The sequence below is a fragment of the Ambystoma mexicanum genome, chromosome 8 (assembly GCF_040938575.1).
Source record: "Ambystoma mexicanum isolate Mex_15411 chromosome 8, UKY_AmexF1_1, whole genome shotgun sequence".
NCBI lineage: Eukaryota > Metazoa > Chordata > Amphibia > Caudata > Ambystomatidae > Ambystoma > Ambystoma mexicanum.
Window position 1 is genome coordinate 1,619,835,025 of NC_090929.1, and position 13,149 is coordinate 1,619,848,173.

A 13,149-nucleotide genomic window follows, 5' to 3' on the forward strand; every position below is an offset into this window, starting at 1 on the left:
AAGTGGCAGCCAGCCACAGTGACGCTGTGACTGGCTGCCACTTCCGTCAGTCATAGTAACTGCATCTGGTGACCCCTCGTGCGAGAGGTCACCAGAGGCGGTTACTGTCCCTTTGTTTCCCCAGGTCGCCGAGGCGTCTTTAACCCTCGGCGAACCTGGGGATTCCTCGACATATTTCGAGGTTTATAAAAGATGGCTTTGAAAGTACACATTTCAAGCCATCTTCTATAAAGCTTTGCCGACGACAATTTTGTCCGTCGGCAAAGCTTTATAAAAGCCATCTTTTATAAACCCAAAATGTTTAAAAAAGATGGCCTGGAAACTAGGCAAACCATAGGGTATGCACACAAATATATATAAATGTTATATATTTATGTGCACACCTTACTATGGTTTGTGTACTATGCAAGCCATCTTTTATAAACGTAGAAATATGTTACATATTTCTACGTTTATAAAAGATGGCTTGCATAGTACACAAACCATAGTAAGGTACGCACACAAATATATAACATTTATATATATTTGTGTGTATACCCTACGATGTGCGTACTTTTTAGGCCACGCCCCTCCCACAAGCCACGCCCCCAAATGAGGGCCCCCCCTCGATTTCTTACCCCACTTAAAGCCCTGCTTGTCTCACCTATTACTAAAAGGAAATGTAAACCTTCTGCCATTCCTCCCTTTCTCTCTGACCTACAGTTCTCACTCTCCTGCTTCAAACCTGATGCCTCTTCCACCAACCCTGCCTTCTCCAGCTTCCAATCCCCACTATATGACTCCTCCTCTCACTTTCCACTGCTTACTTTCACCCCTAAATCTCAGCGTCCTCAACCATGGCTCTCCCCATTTATACACTCTCACTGCACAGACATGTGTCGGCTACTGTGCAAATAGAGGTGTACCCATTCACATGAAGACCTGCAACTCTACCACTGTGCCCTGAACTCTCACTCTCTCAAGTCCTCTCTTGATAGAGCAAAAAGGGAATGCTACCTCACCCTCATTGACTATCACTCCAACCATCCTCGTTGTCTACAGGGCACCCTAAACTCACTCCTCACTCCTCCTAAACCTATGACTATCAACTACACCGTCAGACCTCTGTGTTTTACACCTCAAAATTGCACCCTTTTATACATTTTTAGGAATGAGAATGCGTACCTCAAGTGCCACCACCAGGCTTACGCTCCACCCACTAACGTTCCCGTTTCTGCAGCCATTGACAGCATGAGCAGGGAGGTGGGTGAGGTAGAGGGGGTTCAGCAATGCTGCAAGTTAGCTTTCCGATGATTACCTCGCTCTCCCTGCCTCCACACTTCTGCAGCAAATAACAAGGGAGCTGGAACCGTAGTGGCAGGGGGTGTGGCCCATGTCCCACAAGGAGGTGAACTGCAGGCAAACACATTCCACAGGTAGCACAGCATTTCAGCCATGCAATGGAAGAGGCTTGATGTCGTTTTCCTTTTCCATGATATCATGGAAGAGGAGACAGATGGCAAGCATGACTCCTTTCAGTGCAACACTAAGACTGATTAGACGTCCAGCGTTTGCATGCCTCATTGCCATAAAAGTGGTATGCTGGGGATATCCACATAAAACAACAGCATGAGCACTGTCCAATTCATGCAGCAGCACGTGTCGTTTGATCAAAATGGCTTCCTTCTCGCTAGCACTTTCAGGTCCACCAAAAGCAACCAACGCCAATAACACTTGGGACCTCACTACGAGTTTCTCGGCGCCATAAAAAAGTGGTGGTAATTCCATTACAGACACTTATTTTGGTGGTAAGCTTTCACCGCACCATCGAATTCCGAGTTTGAATTTGGAGTGAAGGCTACATCTCCAGCATGATGCAGGAGGTAAATCCTCCACTTTAAAGCCATAAATGTGTGGACTTACTGCGCAGAACTACTGATCATGGCATATATGACAACAATCCCCATCGAATCCAATGGACTCGTACAAAATTGGGATCTTCACCACCGATCATAATCCCGTGGTAAGCTCATTAGACCGACTGGTGGCAACAATAACCGATACTGGCAATAAATGTCTGATTTCCCAACAGCTTACGGCCAAACTCACAATGAGACCCAACACGACTCCCCTCCTTATGATATGATATGATTGGGTATTTATAACATGCTTAATACCCAGAGGTTCCTAGCACAGACCTGGGCTCCGAACCTGTGTTGCTCCATGTTGTTTTGCTTCCAAGGCAAGCACTTTGCCACTGAGCTATCCTCCCGAGATCAAAGCATCCTGGTCTAATGGCTACAATGTTGCTGACCTTAGAACTTGGAGAAGAGTCATCTAATCCTTGGCCAAATCAATTATGAGAATTAAAGCAAAGCATTACATCTCCCTGTGCCATATATTGTTAATATTTACAAACTAAATGTACAGTTTATTGTCTAATATTTGTCCCATTGCATGCTCCTACTACATGCAGAAACCCATTACATCCTAGTTTCTGTAATCCAGTCCTAACCGGATCCCACACGCTGTTCCAGATGCCCCTGCATTGATAACTGTTCGCTCCAAGCCTCTTTGTTGCTCAAGGCAACACTACAGACCTATGATAAAAAAACAGAACAAAATCCAGGTCACGGTGTTGGACTCTGCACATTTCTTATTCTTCCATCCAATTCATACATGTAGTTACACCTTTTCTCCGCGTGATCATATCAAGGTGTTGGCCTGACTAGACAGCGACAGAGGCTTGAGCCACCGTCACCGCAACAGTGAGAACAGAAGACCACAGAGCAGGCAAGGTAATGGCAGCAGCCATTTGTAAGTGGTCTTCTGACTGATGGGAAGGCATGGGGTGGCTGGGTGGGGGCTGGCTGCGGGCCGCCACGCGGGGCAACAAACATGCTGCAAATGCACATTTCTTTAAAAAAATGATGACTCCGTTGCCTGACGGGCTAAATGAACCTCTGCTTTAAATAGACGCTACTTAAAATACAAAATCGAATGCATTATGCATAAGGAGTTGGACTGGAAACATGAAAGTCTATACTCTTGTTCTGGGTAAAAGGCGTCTTTCTCATGGCAGTGACTTTCCAAAGGCACTGTGCGGTGCTCAAAACATCCCAATAAATAATATATTATAAAAATCAATCCTTTCCTCATCCGCTGCACAATCTATGCTCCCACAGCGATTTAACCACCATTTTATGCAGACACTTTCGGACAGGATATTTAAAGTTGAACTGGAATTTGGCCAAAATTAGTGTGACTAGTGTTAGTGCACACATAGTAGCATTTCTGTGGTAAATGGTAACGCACCACAGCGACAAGCTGACAGGGCAGTACATATGTGAAAGAGAAGAGAATCCGGGAAGGAAAGCGGGGAAGCAATACCAGAAATAAAGGAAGAGCAAACTAATCTACAGCGCCAGGAAAGAGCGTTAATTGGGGCAAAGCACAGCAGTGGGATCGTGAGAACGAAATGAAAATTCGCACCCGGGGAAGGTTCGCTCAGCCAATCAGGTGGCTGGAACTGCGGGTGAGAATACACAGTGTTTACAGTGCCCGCGGTTTCCAGCCACCTGAGGTCCTTCCCCGTGAGGCACCATCTTGATTGTGGGGAGGCAACAGGAAACTTCTCCCTGTTGCCTCCCCATGTACCCACACTCCCATCTACCCCAAAAACAAACCTTACCCTTTCCCCACCCCTTCCCTCCCTGTCCACTTACCTGTTGGACTGCAGGTTTGTGCCCCATTCCCGGCACTCCTTTCGCCATCGGCTGCCGCCATCCATAGGCATTGAAAAGATAGTTGGTCCCTTTTCCTATCGCGGCAGCCATCTTTTTTTCCAACAGGAAAATGGGCTTGCACAATACACACGCATCCCATCGCCTGACACGGACCTGATTGTTATAATGTGTCTGGAGGACCGCTCCATCTTGTTCGGGCCCATGCCCTGAGCCGACTACAGCAAAATAATTATTGACCTATTCTGGCCCTGGGAAAGCCCCTTGCTCGCGAAACACGAAATGTGACGAAAACGTATGCTGTAAATAAAAACCACTTTGTTTAACGGTTGCCTCCACATGTCCATAGGGGTCAGGCTAAGCAGGATCCCACTGGGGTGATCCCCCCACCCCAATTAAAGAACAGGAAGTCCCTAAGCAGCGACATGTGTTATCCGCCCTTGTCTCAGGAAGCTAATATCTGTGTTTGCTATATGGGGATTACAGGAGACAACGTTGTGAATGTCTCTAGAGAAATTAGGTTTTTGATTTCTGACCCTTTACAGTTGCCACCCTTACATGAACCGCAGGACCAATGGTTTGCCCCATCTCGTTGCAGGGAGGAACATAATGGTCCTGCAAGACCAACACAGGAGAGAGACGCAAGCCTGTGGAGTATCACAGAGGCAGGAACGTCCCTCTTTGAGGCAGAGTTAGAAAGCAGTATCATGCGCACGGCGTGCAGACCACAGGAACTGGAAAGTATTCAGATCGCTGCGGCTTTCTACAAGCCAGGAGCCAGAGAAGCTCAGGCCCACCGAATGAAGAAGAAACCCAAAGACCAGAGGGAAGCTGGAGTCGTGGTTCCACACCAGCCGAGGAGACCATCTCCCCCAAGGAACGCCAGAGCAAGGAACAAGGTATGTGGTGTTTCCAGGGAACCGGTAGGAGGTCTGAGAGGCCCACACATACCCCAAGATGCAGTGAGCAACCAGATACCCCAAGGCGGGGTGAGAGACAAGATACCCCAAGGCAGGTGAGAAATAAGATATCCCAAGCTAGGGTGAGAAACAAGATACCCCAAGGCGGGGTGAGAAGCAAGTTATCCCCTGGCACAGTGAAACACAAGATAGCCCAAGGTGGGGTGAGAGACAAGAGATCCCAAGGCAGGCTGAGAGACAGGAGATGTGACAGGAGACAAGATGGGGTATGAGAAGATGAACACAACTGCGGGGGGTGAGAAGCAGGACCCAAAGGCAGGTAGAAGGAAGTAATACCCCGAGGCGGGGTAAGAGACACTAAATTCCAGGACTGAGTCACTACGAGCTGATTGCAAAGGGCAGAGACTATAATCCAAGGAGGAGAGGAAGACTAAAGAGACATTGGATGACCCTGAACGTTGAAATGTATCACTGGCCTGGGAGAAACTAAACCAAAGGCCTGTTAATTAGGGTTCCCAGATCAATCAATGTCACTGGAGACCACATGTTCAGGTCCAAGTATTTTATTGCTTAAGCAATTGCATTCTGGGGGGGTGTAGTCTTAACTCACTTAAATTTAACTAATATACTAACTAGAAATTACAGTAGAAGAGCGTGTATGGGGCTAGAACAGGTTGTCTCGGTGACCTGGAGTCATCTACTAAACTTTCTGCCAAGCCCCTGGGGGTTCTTCTCTCAGAATATACTTACCAGGATCAGTGGCTAGAGGGGGCGGAGGGGAATGTCTGCAAAATGTAGCAGTGATTGCAGTGAAGGACCTTAATTACAATTCTCTCTTATGGGTCTATGTGTTTTCACCTTTTTAAACGTGTGCACTGTTTATGCACTTTTTCTCCAAATTAATTCAGCACGTTTTTTTAATGCCCACAACGCATCCTTTTACTTTCTCACCCCCGCTCCCAATCCCCCACATAAACATATACACCTATACGTACATGTAATTGGTCAATTTCGACCAAAAGTGCATGTACAAAGTGCCCTCTTTTGAAAAGACATCTCTGAAAAGATGCATTATGCTCTCTGATACCGCGAGCCAAACTAGCTCCAGGGGGTAGAGGGCCCTGGGAAGAGTTAATTAAGGCGAGGATTGCCAGACGGAGCATTCGCTGCCTTTCCGATGGGAGGGGGCTAAGAAATCATGATTTTTCTATTTCTATGTATATGAACCGGTTTGGGTCTATTGGACCTAAAACATTTAACCTAATCACATTTGATCAAATTTATTTGACTCTTTTTTTCAGTCTAAAATGCGGGGGGGAGAACCCCCGCAATCCCTTCACTTGGGTCAAGAATATAGCTTTCACGCACTGGCTGGGGGGCGGACATGGGCTTGAACGGCCCGCCAGCCTGAGCTTTGTTAGGTCCCACAGGTAAGCGAGGTGGGTGGGAAGGGGAATCAGGAGGTTTGGGGGGCAGTTGGAGGGGCAACAGGGAGAGAGAAAAAAAAGCGTCACCCGGGGAAGGGCCTCGGGTGGCTGAAACAGCAGCCGTGGATTGTGTATTCTCCGCCTGCTATTCCAGCCACCTGATTGGTTGGCACATCCTCCCCGGGTGCGAATGATACATTCTCACATAGAAAGGTCTCCAGTTTCCTAACGTGGCGGATAAGGGTCACAAAAAGAGGGTGACTTCATGAATGTGTAGTCCAGTGCTTTATATGGGATAATAAGTGGGGACAAGGTCCTAACAAGTCACAAACTATTTCTGGGGGCCAAGTGTTCAGCGGCCTGAGAATCAGAAGCAGCTAGAGAACCTTTAAAAGACTTGTGACCCTTTGTAAGTAACAGATCGACCTGAGGTTTCATACCCAGCATGGAAGGCAGTAGGATTTCTTTCAAAAGGTTTGTTAGATATGATATAATTAATCAGCAGTCAAAAAATCGCTAAAATAAAAATTATCAAATATAAAAATGAAATCTCATCAAAATGGGTCAAGGCAGGTTCCAATCCCTCAGTTCCTTCAAAGGGAATCCAGAATATCACGTGCTGATGACAAGACCCCAATATACTATGCTACATGAATCAACCAGTTCACTCTCTATGCTATATTTTCCCTTCAGAGTATTACAAAACAAATATGCGCGCTCCAAATGTCTGAAACTGATGAGGTGATTCTATACATGAGCATACGTGAGATCTAGTGGCAAGAAAGAGAATTGTGTCACAAAATATTTGCACTCACATTTAGTGCAGGGATCCCATCAGAGCCCCGTCTCGAGGGCACATTTTGGACCGTGCTGGGTCCAAGCTGGAGCTAGCCCTGCCCTACTTGTAGCCCTGGGTTCCTCCTCAATATAACTACACCAAAAAAAGGTGAGGTAGGGCATTTCGGTGGCTGTGAAGAAGAACACATTTTAAAAGGTTTTGCCATCTGTCTACATTCATATATTGATGCTGTGAGAGGTGTCAGAAGAAAACCCTAGATTCCATTCAGCGCCCCATTTCATGCATTTAAGGTACATGGGATGTACATGCTCAATGTACAACACTTAATTCCCTCGTATACTATTTCTCTGAACAGTCTTTGGTATATCGGCCCGCCATATAGGTCTCCATATTTGTTCATCCTGCTTGCGCCCTATCGCCCTAGGGTCCATGGATGCACGATATAAATGACCTAAAGTAAAGTCAAAGTAAAGTAAACATCGGCCAAACCACACACCAGGAACATCATAGGCTCCCCCCACCACTTAAATCCCTTACCTGGAGAGTCTATGGACGGGAGAGCAGACATTTGCCTTCCAATGCACGTGTTCCATGTCCTATAAAGTGAGGCAAGCTAACAGTCCTGCTGTGGGCTGGCAAACATGATTCAGATTGTCCTCCATGCACCGGTCACCATATGGCAGTGTCTTGCATCCGCTATAGAGACCCTCTTGCTCTCAGAATGTTGGACGCAAGAGGCCTGATTTCTAACCATATGGAGAGTTATGGAGCACTTTGCCCTCTCAGCTCTGCCCACCCAGATGGCATCTTACATGACCCTGATTTACAAAGGAGCCACCCCCTCAATATATACCTGTCAGGTGGTTACCAACACTTGGATATTAATTTGATATGGGTTGGAGTCAGCTACCTTCCCGCCTGGGATCATCCAGTACCTTTGCACTGAAGACCATTAAATGGGGGTCAGGGTGTGTGTGTGTTTTCTGTGTGTGTTGTGTGTGTGTGTGTGTGTATTCTGTGCGCGCGCAGACGCACGCACTGCGTTGCATTATTATTTATTAATTATGCTAAACTATGGCATGTTTTTGTTATTCGCCTCTGCTATAATATCTTTATTGTGCTTTGCCCCGCTTTGCCCCGCTTTCAAATACAATGCTCTCCAAGATTTGATACGCTACACTGTGTTATGTAATGCTATCCCATGTTATGTTTGAGCTGCAGCGACATGTCGTGCAATGTTTCTCTGTTAGCATCTATGGGTTTTGTTCCCAAATCTAAATGCATGTTAACTTTAATTGATGCCTTTGATTTACACCTTGATTTTCCTATAAGGTGGGCCCCTTCTCAGGCACTCCTATATGTAAACCCACTCCCTCTTCCAAGGCATCGAAACCTCGCCCAGCTCCGATCTTGTGTTATTCCTTTTTTTTATTCTCTCTTCCCAATTGAGATCTTGTAACTGAATTTCAATTTCTTGGGTTTTAACAGAGTTTTGCTTGTTTTTCATGTTCCTTTTTTATATTTGTTCACCCCTACTTTTGCTTTTTTGGGACATGATGCTGGTTTTGTTAAATGAGCTGGTTTGGTCATGTTATGTCAGGTCATGTCATTGCATATTAATGTCAGGTGTCAAGCGCTTTGAAGGATCCACAAAGTGGCAGGTAGCACTCCCCAAAACACCCAAATAAATACCTAATACACAGAAAAGGCGCTCGGTTTATGAAAAGATCTCTAATGCCTGAAATAGACCTGCAAATGTAAGTGGGAAAGCAGACTCTATGACCATGTTTGGACTGCAGATCTTCATGCTGCCCTCTATTGACAGGACAAGGTAACTGTGGCTCTGGTCGAGAAGGATAGGCAAGGCTGGATTATGCAGATTAGCTCCCAGAAATGCCCAGCCTCAGCCCAGGAGGAGCCCTGCCTCAGACAGCACTATACCTACCTCCATAAAGTTCCTAGCGGGCCTCCAGAGCATCCAGGAAACACCGGTCCAGGGCTTTGTGCTCACGGGAGCCACTGTTCAAAACCCACCCTCACTTAAAAAGGCCCATGTGCCATTCCAGCTTTCCTGTCTATAGTCCCTGACTGTTTGTGGAGCAAGGGTGTTCAATAGACGGTTTTGCTGTTCTCTTTCCTTCTGATTGGTGCAACATGCCTAGACCCACAATGGCATCCTGCCACTGTGGAAGTCTGAAAAGTCTGACCACTGTGGAGTCCAAGATGTGCTCATGTCTTTAAACGCGTTACGCAAAAGGACCGGCCTAGGTGCTCTGAGGCCACTAGAGCTGTGATTTGGTGCAGTATAAACGTTTGTAAAATAACACAAAGGAAAAAGCAGAACATTTTTCCAAAATGAAAACTGGACATTTTGAAAATGTTCCAGGTGGTTGTGAAAATAGGAAAGTCACATTTCTGACACATAACTACTCCCGACTGTTGTTATTAAGCGGGATTCCATGTGCACGAGCCGCCAAGATCACCATTTCTATAGCCTGTGAGTCCATTTTGGAGCACGTTGACTTTTGTTTCATGCCCATTCTCTCCACTGTGGCTGGATGTCTGGTTAAAATGCCCTTCGGTGCTGATGTATGGTTGCTCTGGCATTCACGGTGTTGGCTGCCAGCCTGAATGTGTCCCTTCCTGCTCCTAAATCCTGTGAGGTGCCTTACTGTGCCAACAAAGCGCTACGTAGTCTAATGGTATGGGTCAAAACATAGTAAAATAACATCACATAGACTATGAAAGCTGCCAGACTGTCACTGCATACACAAGGACAGACATCCGGTCCTTCTCTCCCTACCTACCACGTGTGTCGCGCATCCCTCTCTGCCTTTCACAGAATCTAATGAACATCGCCTGCATATGGACCTCAGGGTATATTTTCTCACCTTCGATGGCTACCTATTGCTATACTTTGATAGCCCACTGCAAAGTAAGACACCACACCCTCTCCCTGGGAACTAAAGTAAAGTTTAGCATGACATGGAACAACACCTTACTAAAAACCTTTTTGACATCAAGGTGTCAGGGTTTCTCAATGTTACCAGACTAGTTTGACCACCCCATTGCCTTATCTTATGTCACCAACAACATCCACTTTTATACACAGTCTATTCTTGACTAGGCGGCTCTTGGCTCCGGCAGCTCCAGAATAAACACCCTGGAGCTTGTCCTGGGGGTATCACATATAGAGATGCCCGGGGGTGGGGGGGAGCCACCATACATCCAGAATGGCCCGAGCTCACTCTCAAGCCCCTCGTGCATCTAACATTGCATTGTGAACTAACTTACAATCCTGCAAATCTGACTTGGAAACACAACTGAATTATCACAACACTTTTGGACAGATCTGCCTCTTCCCTTTTGCAGAACTACACTCCACCCAACAGGACTGACATGCACCCAGACTGTCACAAAACATTCTTCCCCCGCTGCACCCTTCCCCCCTTTCCTGTGTTTGTAGCATCGCTTTCCCGCTTTCCCATCGTCTTATCTTCCCTTCGCTCATTGTCTTTCCTCCAGCAGGCTAAGGTCTGCATACCGCTGGTGGGGCACAGCAGGCCTCTCCATGGACAAGCCTAGGCAGTCTGAAACTAACATGGTGGTGGTTTCGTACGGTACAGAAGCTTTTTAACACAACGTTGCATTTTCACATTCGTCAGTGTGTTGAAAATGAGAAAAATACAAAAAATCCAAGCTCATGGCAGGCATGAGCATTTCCATTTTGGAGTGATTAATGCTACCAGGGCTCAGGAAAGTTTGCTGGCAGCAGTAAACTTTCCTTCTGCCAGGCCTGCGACCAAGTCGATAAGGGGCAGGAGAAAGTGCCATAGATGGGTCTTTCTATGGCATACAATGTCACAAGCACTCTGCTGCCTGCATTCTTCAGGTCGAGCTGGTTCACAAAAGCACTGGGTGCAGGCAAATTGACATTTGCTCAGAGGTCGAAGTATAAAAAAAAGTAGTGGAACGATTGCCCGCCCCCTTTTACTGCCTCCTCCACCCCCTCTTCCTCAACATACTCACAGTAACTCCCAACACTCCCCCCGTATTATCCTCCCCATTCAAACCCCAAACCTGGCTCCTTCCTTTCCTCCACTGCTCCCCACAACACTGTGTTATAAACAGTTCTAGCAAGACTAAAGAAGCACAGTGAAGGAAAATGCCTTGAAATGACCACCATTAGTGTGTCATTGTCTCCCACAGTATTCACTTTACACCGCCTCCCCTTCCATTCACCCACCATCCACAGCTCTTAAGGGAAATGCGCCTGGCTATTGCCACACACACCCCTCCCATTGTCTGCAAACACTGCAATGCCTGCAGCAATTCTGACGCAGATCCCTGCCGAGCTGGGCTTTCTGGCTGCTTGGGAATTAACTGTATGTCCCAAGTAGTCTATTCAAATGAACAACTCAAACTAGCACCTGTGAGATAGCACAGTGAGCTTTGACACCGTGTTGGCCTTCCCTGCCGTCCTGGAATAGTACACCTCGTCACTTAAAGTGAACAATAATGATTTCCCCAAAAAGTTAGGGAACGTCGTACCCTCTAGATCCTGTCCACTTCAACCTCTGCTTTTGCAAATCAACCCACCCCCCGGAACACATGTTCCTTGTTCACTTGCGTGTGCACAGGACTTGCAATTGTATGACCCAGGCCCAAGATTACCAATTTCTGGGACCTGTTATTTCCCTTTTCACATTATAAGGTGATATGGAAATGATATTGGTGAAGTGATATGGAAATGATATTGGTGAAGTGTCAAGCCTGGGACAAATAGGAACAATCAAGCAAGTATAGCAGTACTTTAATACATAGAAAATTAGATGCACACACTCATTTTGCAATGGACAATACTGTTTAAGAAACAGTGTGTGGTGAACCACCCTCCGGGGCACCAGTGGTCCAGGGATGAATATCGGATTCTAAACCATCAATCAGCTCCACACCTCTAGTACACCAGAAGGTATTCGAACAGATTGGAACACAAGTCATTTATAAACCTCCTTGTCCAATTTTGCTAACGTGGATGGAACGGCAGGCTTATCTCCGCAAGGTCATGGATCATTGGTCAGTTGCAACACAGCGAAAATACAATTAGTACCCAATGATAAAAGGGAATGAACAGTCAAGGTTATATACATATATACACTTTATTATTTACACAACATACAATTCTACCACACTACACAATACAACCCACCTTGTAAAGGAATGCAGAGGACAGATAGTTTCAAAGAAGGAAAAGGAATGTACTCTGAATACTGACAGGAGGGTGGTTGGTAAAGTAATTAATCGCAATAGTCCAAGGATACTTGGATTCAGCACACAGGGAGCAATGGGTTGTAAAATGTCACCAGCGGCCTTCGGAGAAGGACCAGGGGGACAGAATCACAATGTACCTTGTGCTTGTAGACGTTCTTGGTGCTCGACAGGGTCGAGTCGGTTTCAGGGCTCTTTGCAGCTTCTGTGACAGAGTTCAAGATGGGTGATAGCTGCGGGTTTCAGGCAGCAGGCAGTTTGGCGAGCTAGGCTGGATATAAGGCTGCAGGCTGGACGAAACGACGGCTCAGGGTCAGGAATCATTGTCTCAGTGCTGGTTGGTGGATCTGAAGCACTGGTCGAGGCGTCTCGGACGACGTTAGCGACTGCAGCGTGACAAGAGTCAGCGGTGCAGTCGCTTGCAGCTCGAGGGGCTCAATTGGATCGAAAATGTCCTTTAAGGCGGATGCTGGTTGATGCTTGTCGATGCAGTCCTCCTAGCTTCTTCGCTGGGCTGGTGTCATCTTTTAAGGCGGACGGGCCAAAGCTGAGGAGAGTATTGCAGGTACCAGCCTTGTCTTGGGTTTGGTTCAGAGACTCTCTGGCACTTCTCACCCAAGAAGCTTGCTTGCGGAGCCTAGCAGGGCATGCTGTGTGCTGGCTGAATACCGGTTTTGGAGCTGCTGTAGGCTCCTCTGGATTCAGTATCTCCCTCTGTTCCCTGGGAGATGTTTAGGGGAGGGATCTTGCTTCCTTCTTTGGAAATCATGGCCTTCCTTCACTGGCGGAAGCTGTAAGGCAGATTGTACTTTCAGCCAGGGTCCAAATGGGTTCTTTTTTTTACTCCATGCGAATGCTTGAGATGATGTGCCTAAAAGAGAGGTTCAGCCCTCTTTTAGAGCCAAATAGGCCACAGTGATTGGTGTAGGATAAGCCTACCTTAATGAACCAATCCTGGATCCCCACCCACAATCTCCTGTATGCATCAGCTCATAACCAGAGTGCTTTGCAAC

The 13,149-nt window shown here is 46.8% G+C and overlaps 1 protein-coding gene across 2 annotated transcripts in view; it reads right to left on the bottom strand.

Moving 5' to 3' along the window:
- ABLIM1 (actin binding LIM protein 1) overlaps positions 1-13,149 on the bottom strand; it is a 1,283,500-nt gene that overhangs the window by 1,092,444 nt on the left and 177,907 nt on the right. The window lies entirely within an intron of this gene.